The following is a 7,500-nucleotide window of genomic DNA, read 5'->3' on the forward strand; positions in this document are numbered from 1 at the left end:
TAGGCAGGCGATCGTTCGACGGTCGCCCCAGCGTCCCGGTTGGCAGGTGACAAGGAGTTGCCCCAGCGTCCCGGTAGGCAGGTGTCCAGTCCCTGGTCACCCCAGCGTCCCGGTTGGCAGGTTACTGTGTGTTTCAGATTGTGTGGCTCTTAGTATGTTTGACTGCATACATGTGTGAGTGTCCGTATGAGTGTTTGTATGTGTGACTGCCTGACATGTTTTAATGCAGTGAATGTTGTCCTGGTCACCCCAGCGTCCCGGTAGGCAGGCGATCGTTCGACGGTCGTCCCAGCGTCCCGGTTGGCAGGTGACAAGGAGTTGCCCCAGCGTCCCGGTAGGCAGGTGTCCAGTCCCTGGTCACCCCAGCGTCCCGGTTGGCAGGTAACTGTGTCTTTGAGATTGTGTGCCTCTTGTTATGTTTGACTGCATACATGTTTGAGTGTCTGTTTCTGTAGTTGTACTTGTGACTGCCTGAGTGCATGTTTGAATGCTTATGAATGTTTGTAGTGAATGGAGTCCTGGTCACCCCAGCGTCCCGGTTGGCAGGTGACAAGGAGTTGCCCCAGCGTCCCGGTAGGCAGGTGTCCAGTCTCTGGTCACCCAAGCGTCCCGGTTGGCAGGTAACTGTGTTTCAGATTGTGTGGCTCTTAGTATGTTTGACTGCATACATGTTTGAGTGCCTGTATGAGTGTTTGTATGTGTGACTGTCTGAGTGCATGTTTGAATGCTTGTGAGTGTTTGTAGTGAATGGAGTCCTGGTCACCCCAGCGTCCCGGTAGGCAGGTGTCCAGTCCCTGGTCACCCCAGCGTCCCGGTTGGCAGGTAACTGTGTCTTTGAGATTGTGTGTCTCTTGGTGTGTTTGACTGCATACATGTTTGAGTGTCTGTTTGTGTAGTTGTATGTGTGACTGCCTGAGTGCATGTTTGAATGCTTGTGAGTGTTTGTAGTGAATGGAGACCTCGTCACACCAGCGTCCCGGTAGGCAGGCGATCGTTCGACGGTCGCCCCAGCGTCCCGGTTGGCAGGTGACAAGGAGTTGCCCCAGCGTCCCGGTTGGCAGGTAACTGTGTGTTTGAGATTGTGTGCCTCTTGTTATGTTTGACTGCATGCATGTGTGAGTGCTGTTTGTGTGGTTGTATGTATGACTGCCTGAGTGCATGTTTGAATGCTTGTGAGTGCTTGCATTGAATGGAGTCCTGGTCACCCAAGCGTCCCGGTAGGCAAGTGATCGTTTCAAGGTCGCCCCAGCTTCCCGGTTGGCAATGGACACGGGCTCGGGCCTGGGCCTGGGATCGGGCTCGGGTCAGGGCTCGGGCTTGGGCTCGGGCTCGGGCCTAGGCTCGGGCTAGGGCCTGGGCTCGGGCTCAGGCTCGGGCCTGGGCTCGGCCATGGGCTCGGCCATGGGCTCCGGCTTGAGCCTGGGCTCGGGCCTGGGCTTGGGCCTGTGCTCGGGCCTGAGCTCGGGCTCCGCCCTGGGGTCGGTCCTGGGCTCGGGTCTGGGCTAGGGCCTGGGCTCGAGCTTGGGATCGGCCCTGGGCTCAGACTCGGGCTCGGGCTCGGTCCTAGGCTCGGGCTCGGGTCTGGGCTCGGGCCTAGGCTCGGGACTGGGCTTGGGTCTGGGGTCAGGCTCGGGCTCAGTCTCGTGCCTGAGCCCGGGCCTGGGCTCGGGCCTGGGCTAGGGCTCGGGCTAGGACTCAGCCCTGGAATTCGGGCATGGTTCGGGCATGGTTCGGGCATGGGCTCGGGACTCGGCTCGGGCTCGGGCCTGGACTTGGGCCTGTGCTCGGGCTAGGGCTCGGGCCTGGGTACGGGTTCGGGCCTGGGTTCGTGTCTGGGCTCGGGCTTTGTCTCGGGCTCGAGCTCGGCCTGGGCTCGGGCTTGGTCTCGGGCCTGGGCTCGGGGTCGTTCGTGGGCTCGGGCTCAGGTCTGGGCTCGGGACTGGGTTCGGTTCTGGGGTCAGGGTCGGGCTCGGTCTCATGCCTGGGCTCGTGCCTGGGCTCGGACTTGGGCTTGGGCTCGGGCCTGGGCTCGGGCTAGGGCTCGGGTCTGGGCTTGGGATCGGCCTGGGCTCGGGCCTGGGGATTGGGACCAGGTTCGGGCCTGGGATCGGGCCTGGGGATCGGGCCTAGGTTCTGGCCTGGGTTCGGGCTCGGGCCTAGGCTCGGCCCTGAGTTCGGGCCTGGACTCTGGCTCGGGCTTAGGCCCGGGTCTGGGCTCGGGCTCGGGCCTGGGGTACGGCCTGAAGTCGGGCCTGGGCTCGGGCCTGGGCCTAGATTCGGGCCTGGGATCCGACCTGGGCTCGGGCTCGGGCCTGGGCTCTGGCTCGCGCCTGGGTTCGGGCCTGGGCTCGGGCTTGGGCCTGGGCTCGGGTCTTGGGTCGGGTTCGGGCCTGGGCTAGGGCCTGAAGTCGGGCCTGGGCTCGGACTCGTGACTGGGCTTGGACCTGGGCCTAGACTTGGGCCTGCGCTCTGGCCTGGGCTCGCGCCTGGGTTCGGGCCTGGGCGTGGTCTCAGGCCTTGGTTCGAGCTCGGGCCTGGGCTCGGGCCTAGGCTTGGGCTCGAGCTTGGGCTCGGGCTCGGGCCTGGACTCGGGCTCATGCTCGGTTCTGGGCTCGGGCATGGGCTTGGGGTCGGGCCTTGACTCGGGAACGAGCCTGGGATAGGGCCTGAGGTCGGGCCTGGGCTCGGACTCGGGCCTGGGCTTGGGCCTGGGCCTAGACTCGGCCTGGGCTCGGGCCTGGGCTCGGTCCTGGGCTTGGGCTTGGGCCTGTGCTTGGGCTTGGGCTCGGGCCTGGGCTCGGGCTCCGGCCTAGGCTCGGGCTCAGGCTCAGGCTCGGGCTCGGGCCTGGGATCGGGCATGGGCTCGGGCTGTTGGAAGGTTGGTTTGATACTTCCAAACACGTTGGTGGTTTTCTTCTTTATTGAGGTCTGCCTAGTTCTAATACAAAACATGGCTGGCAGGTCCGAAGACGACTTCGGAGATGCCAGGTTTTCCTAGCTAATTACAAAAATGGGCGTGCCCACAAGAAGGCAGCTAATAACATAATTAATTGTTATCAAAATGGGCGTACCCATAAGAAGGGCAGCCAATAGAAGATCTTGGGGTCGTAAGAGCCGTAGAAGCCAACTCTGACCCTGGCTAAGCGAGTTCTCATGTTGTTTGGTGATCTTGAAAGATGTATGGGGAAGGAGGTCACTCGGTGACCTTCTGATCCGTGGTGGTCCCTGCAGCTGTGGTCCCGCGATGAAAGAGTCGTTCTTTTCGATGGGCCTCATAGGGGCTTCTCTTGGGTAAGGAGGCCCGTGTAAGGAGGCCCATTATTCCTTGAAAGAAATCGTCCGTGGGCGGAAGGAATTCGTCTGCCTGCCGCCTTACAGGGCCTAGGCTCGGAATCGGGCCTGGATTCGGGCTCGGGCATGGGCTCGGGCCTGGGCTTGGGCTAGGGCCTGGGCTCAGGCCCGGGCTCGCGCCTGGGCTCGGGCCTGGGCATGGCCTCAGGTCTGGGCTCGAGCTCGGGCCTGGGCTCGGGCCTGGGCTTGGGCCTTGGCCTAGACTCTGGCCTCGGCTCGGACCTGGGCTCAGGCCTGGGCTTGGGCTCGGGCCTTGGCTTGACCTCGGGTCTTGGCTTGGGCTTGGGCTCGGGCCTGGGCTCGGGCTCAGACTCGGATTCGGGCCTGGTCTCGGTCATGGGCTCGGGCTCGGGCCTAGGCTCGGGCTCATTCTCGGGCCTGTGCTCGGGCTTGGGCTCGGGTTCAGGCCTGGGCTCGGGCTCGAGCCTGGGCTAGGGCCTGAGGTTGGGCCTGAGCTCGGTCTCAGGCCTGGGCTTGGGCTCGGTCATAGGCTTGGGCCTGGGCTCGGGTTCGGGCCTGGGCTAGGGCCTGAGGTCAGGCCTGGGCTCGGACACGGGCCTGGGCTTGGGCCTGGGCCTAGACTAGGGCCTGGGCTCTGGCCTGGACCCGCGCCTGGGTTCGGACCTGGGTTCGGTCTTGGGCCTGGGCTTGGGCTCGGGCCTGGACTTGGGCTCGGGCCTGGGCTCGGGTCTAGGCTCGGAATTGGGCCTGGGCTCGGGCCTGAGCACGGGATCAGGCTCGGGCCTGGGCTCGGGCTCGGGCCTGGGCTCGGGCTCGCGCCTGGGTTCGGGCCTTGGCTCGGGCTCGGGCTCGGGCCTGGGCTTGGGACTGGGCTCGGTCTTGCGCCTGGGTTCGGGCCAGGGCTCGGGCTTGGGCCTAGGCTTGGGCCTGGGCTCGGGCCTGGACTAGGGCCTGGGCTAGGGCCTGATGTCGGGCCTGGGCCTAGACTCGGGCCTGGCCTTGGGCCTGGGCCTAGACTCGGGCATGGGCTCGGGTCTGGGCTTGGGCCTGGGCTCGCGCCTGGGTTCGGGCCTGGGCGTGGTCTCGGGCCTGGGCTCGAGCTCGGGCTTGGGCAACGGCTCGGGCCCCGGGCCCGGGCAATTACACCTCCAGAGTTGTGGTTGGTCAGGATATCAAAGAAGTCGGTAGGTGTAATTGCTTCGTTAGACGCAGATAGCCCCTACACGAATATTTCGGTACATCGTACGATACAATATATAATCAATAGAGTCTACCACAACGACAGCTACCCCAAATGCGACATCCCAGAAGAAGTGACGAAGAAACTATTAGAAATTTGCACTAAGGAAGCCCCATTCACCTGCCCGAGGGGTACCAAATGCTGCCAGATAGATGGAGTTGCAATGGGATCTCCTTTGGGAGTTCTTTTTGCTAACTTCTTCATGGGTAGTATCGAAGAAGAGGTCTTCGGTGAAGAACAGAAACCGCAAATATACTGTCGATATATAGACGATATTTTCGTAAAAGCGGAAAATAACGAGCAAATCGTAACACTACAACAGCGACTCATAGGTCTTAACTTTACCATCGAAAACAGTGAAAATGGATCTCTCCCCTTTCCTTGATGTCCTGGAGAAACAGGGGAAAGGATCTTTTCATACTTCAGTTTACACTAAAGTTAGTAACTCCGGACATTGCCTTAACGGACTGAGTGAATGCCCCCAAAAGTATAAGATCTCAACAATTAGTGCATATGTACGAAGATCCCTTAGCTATTGTAGTAGCTGCAAAAATGTGCACCTACAGTTAGAAAGAGCATCACAAGTCCTAATTAACAACAGTTTTAGCAATAGAGACATTGAAAAAGTGACCGAGAAAATAATGGAAAATTGGTACAAGGATATTAAATCAGCAAATGTATCAGACGATCCAGCGCAGAACGTTATCAATATATACTACAAATCCTTCTTCTCCACTGCTTACAAGGAGGATGAGAGAGTGATGCAACAAATCATAAAGAGAAACATCAAGCCCACTGAATCAAGCTCCAAAATTAATTTTATTATTTACTATAAAAAAAAAAAACTCGAACCTACTCCTAAGGAACAACACCAGGCAGATCGTCGATGAGCTCCAAAAATCTCATGTTGTATATAGGGACTGTGCGACCCATCTTACTACCTATATTGGCATGGCCACCATGAGGCTCTCCCGTCGTCTGTCATACCACGTAAACTCAGGAGCACCTAAAAATTATCATAGCGAAGTCCATCAAGCAAAGTTAAGAACAGAAGACCTAACCCAGAATACGGAGATTATAGATTACAAAGACCCACGACGATTACCCATACTCTAGAAGCTTTGTATATTAAGGATCTATCCCCGGGAATGAATACCCAACTCGAGGACTTAAAAATCCTACCAAGTGTGAGAAGATCATTCCCCAATAAAAACGAGACAAAGAACAGATACACGCCACCCTCCAACCTACAGGACGACACGGAGCTCCGGCGACGCCAACCAGACAAAATCCCACATCAACGACCAGACAAAATCCCACATCAACGACCAGACAAAATCCCACATCGACTAGACAAAATCCCACAGCCTGTACCATATATAATCCACACACACCAGCCCAGCCCTCAGATTCTTACCTGCCACTGAGGAACCACCAAGAGGCGTGAAAACGCGTTCTGGCTTTTTTATTTCTAAATTATGTATGTTATTCCACAGCATGACATACGGAGATTTATTAAGGTTACTGGCTACAGAAGGCAAGATTACTCTAAGAGAGAAAAATATGACAAGAAGCTCTGTCATAACAAGCTTGTCATTCATTTTAATGATATATATATATATTTGTCTGTCTGATTTTCATTTATTATTAGTTATATGTCAATTTATAATCATTTACTATTTACCTTTTTGTTTGTTATTCAACTATACCTATGCATTTATTTATGTATTTTATTTGTTATTTTTACATTATTATAGTTTTAATTTATTATTAATATGATTTTTTTTTTTTGCATCCGACCTAGATATGGATCAAAAGGTCTGTCGGCATGCTCCGCCTTTGTAATCCTTTGTATTCCTTTGTAATATATATATATGTTTGATTGAATACGACAGCATTCTGGAAGTTGTTGATTTTCTTTCTTGTGTTTTCTATTTTTCTAATTAGGTTCTTTCCTTGGATAGGGTGGGCATAAACCAAATCCTTATACTTCTCCATTTTACTACACGACGTTTCGTCTCTAATAAGACATCTTCTGGTATTTCTGTTATAAAGATACAATATATGATACTACAAGTTTGAATTACATTGATTGTTGCACATTTACAATTTATATCAAGTCTTACATTTAAGTTTTACATTTAAATTTGAATAAATAATAACACTAATAATAATAATAATAATAATAATAATAATGATAATAATAATAATAATATTAATAATAATAATGATAATAACTACTTCTTGCCTTAGGTGAAAAGGATAGCTAGCGGCTACATTGTAACCTGGGTGACTTCCGTCTAAGAAGGTGTGAGGAGATTAGCGGATTACCCGTGATCTCTGGCCTTATAAACGGTTCCGAGACCTGATGAGGAGAGGGTGTGTGTGGAGGGGGTGGGGGAGGAGGAGGAGGAGGGGGGAGAGGAGAGGGTGAAGCTGAGGTGGAGGGGGTGGTAGAGGCGAAATGTTGCAATTTATGGCTGTATAGGGGGATATTAGATATTAGATCGCATTGCAAATTGATGGAAGGGGCTTTTTCTCTGATGTATATAGATTCTAAGAGCTGGAGTTTTCTTGAATTATAATGGTGTCCAATTATTTTAGTATTTTTAGATATTAAATCCCTTGTGATTACTGTGTTGTGGCATTTCTTTAGGTGTTCTTTTATCGCCCCTGTTTGCTGATGGTATGTCAACCCTCTGCCTAATGTGCATTGTGTATAACCAATGTAACTCGCTGGAAGTGCATTGTCTTCCTCTGGACAAGTGAATTCATAAATTACATTGGTTCTTTGCAATGCCTCAGGTTTGAACATGTTATTTTTCATCGCTAGTGAAGATGTTTTGGGATTCTTATAGTATATGATGACTTTTATTTCATCTTCCTTGTTTACGGGGTGGCAATTTTTCTTTATTATGTCCGCGACCGCTTTCTCATCTTTTTTGTAT

General features: G+C 53.9%; 1 pseudogene; it reads right to left on the reverse strand.

The window, feature by feature from the left end:
- Positions 1 to 3,440: 3,440 nt before the first annotated feature.
- The window catches only part of LOC143017923 (uncharacterized), a 13,531-nt pseudogene continuing 9,471 nt past the window's right edge, over positions 3,441 to 7,500 (reverse strand).

Source organism: Oratosquilla oratoria, chromosome 33 (genome assembly GCF_046742065.1).
Source record: "Oratosquilla oratoria isolate Oo_2021 chromosome 33, ASM4674206v1, whole genome shotgun sequence".
NCBI lineage: Eukaryota > Metazoa > Arthropoda > Malacostraca > Stomatopoda > Squillidae > Oratosquilla > Oratosquilla oratoria.